At 43.0% G+C, this 2,071-nt stretch overlaps 1 non-coding gene across 1 annotated transcript; it reads left to right on the forward strand.

The window, feature by feature from the left end:
* Window positions 1-1,699: 1,699 nt before the first annotated feature.
* On the forward strand, window positions 1,700-1,803 carry LOC148567416 (small nucleolar RNA R71). Its single transcript, XR_015882250.1, has one exon. It is a non-coding gene; the product is annotated as a small nucleolar RNA R71 (small nucleolar RNA).
* Window positions 1,804-2,071: the final 268 nt, after the last annotated feature.

Raw genomic sequence — 2,071 nt, forward strand, 5'->3', positions numbered from 1 at the left:
ACTATCATCCTTAGGCTTTTCAGGTTCTGGTTCAGGCTCAGATGCAGGTTTGAAAACATTGAAAATGAGCTATTCATCATGTATTCTCAAAATTAGCTCTCCTTGTTCTACATCTATGAGCGCTCTAGCAGTGGCTAGAAATGGCCTTCCCAGAATGATAGGGTGTAGGTAGCTTTCCTCCATGTCCAAAATGACAAAGTCTGTGGGGAAGAAATAATTTCCCACTTTCACCAGCACATTTTCAACTACCCCTTCAGCTTGCTTCTGAGTTTTGTCAGCCAGTTGTATGATTACATCAGTGGATCTCACCTCATTCAGTTGTAGCCTCTTCATAAGAGTCAGAGGCATCACATTTATGCTAGCTCCTAGATCACAGAATCCTTTGTCAATTTTTGTTTCCCCTACGATGCAGGGGATATGAAAACTTCCTGGGTCTGTTTTCTTAGAGACTATGTCCTTCTTGATGAGGGCACTGCATTCTTTGTTCATTATTACAGTTTGTCCTCCCTTCAAAACTCTTTTCTTGCTCAGCAATTCCTTTAAATACTTGATATGTGTAGGCATCTGCTGGAGAATCTCAAGGAAGGGAATATTGATATGGAGAGACTTAAATGTCTCTAAAAACCTCGAATAGGTTTTCCCTTTTTCACCTCCTCCTAACCTCTGAGGAAATGGTGCTTTTGGTTGGTATGTTTCCAGCATGCCTTTTTGCAGTTCCTTGGCTTGCTCAGTTTCACTTTCCTGCTTGGCTTCTTCCACACCTTCCTTCAAGATTTCTGGCTCCTGTTCTGAGGGTCTGATTCCTTCTTCTTCTGAGACTTCCTTCAATATGGTGATGGCCTTGCATTCTTCCCATCTCACTCCCTTTTGTTCCCCTTTAGGATTCTTTTCTGTGTCACTAGGGAACACTGCAGTTGACTTGGGGGCCTGTTGAGATAGCTCTCCCACTTGAGACTCCATCCTCTTGAGTTTTTCACCATGGTTCCTTAAGGTAGATCTCACATCATCCCTAAAGCTTTTCAACTCACTTATGTCCTGACCCATGTTTGCAAGCGTTCCTTCTATCCTGTTTAATTGATCTTGAAATTGTTGGTTCGGATTAGGTTGGGTAGGTTGATTATTTTGGCCATAATATGATGGTTGGGAGTAAGTGTTTTGTGTGGCTTGGTATGATCTTTGGTTGGAGTTTTGGTATGTGGAATTGTTATGTTGGTTATGGTTGTAAGGTTTGTGGTTTTGTGGTTGGGTTTGTTGGTTCCCCCACCCAAAGTTTGGGTGGTTTTTCCATCCTGGGTTGTAAGTGTTGGAATGTGGATCATATGATTGCCTTTGTTGGTTTCCCACATAGTTGGCCTCTTCCCAATCACCTCCTTCAGTGCTTACTTCCTCTTGATCTTGTGTGTGTATTGCAGCCACTTGCTTTGTTTCTAATTTCCTGGTGAGCTCTGCTAGTTGCTTGGCAAACACCTTGTTTTGGGCTAAAATTGTATCAACATGGTTCAGCTCCATGACTCCCTTAGTGTTGTGTCTCTCTGAAGCATAGTAGTACTCATTCTCAGCCACTGTCTCAATCACTTCAATGGCTTCTTCCACAGTCTTTTTCCTGTTCAATGAACCTCCTGATGAATGGTCTACAGCCTTCCTTGATTCATAAGAAAGTCCATCATAGAAAATATGCAATTGCACCCAGTCATGGAACATGTCTGGTGGGCATTTCCTTGTCAAATCCTTGAATCTCTCCCATGCCTCGTAGAGAGTTTCACCATCTTGTTGTCTAAAGGTCTGAACCTCAGATCGAAGCCTATTGACCTTTTGTGGGGGGTAAAAACGTGCCAGAAACTTGCTTTCCACCTCATCCCAGGTTGTTAGGCTCCCCCTTGGGAATGATTCCAGCCACTTAGCTGCCTTGTCCCTAAGTGAAAATGGGAACAAGAGCAGTTTATAGGTATCTTCCTGGACTCCATTGGACTTCACAGTGTCGCAAATTCTCAGGAATTTTGTGAGATGTTGGTTTGGATCTTCATTAGCACTCCCACCAAATGAACAATGATCCTCCACAAGTGATATTAGC

This window comes from Arachis ipaensis, chromosome B4, assembly GCF_059453495.1.
Source record: "Arachis ipaensis isolate K30076 ecotype BB chromosome B4, ASM5945349v1, whole genome shotgun sequence".
Classification (NCBI taxonomy): domain Eukaryota; kingdom Viridiplantae; phylum Streptophyta; class Magnoliopsida; order Fabales; family Fabaceae; genus Arachis; species Arachis ipaensis.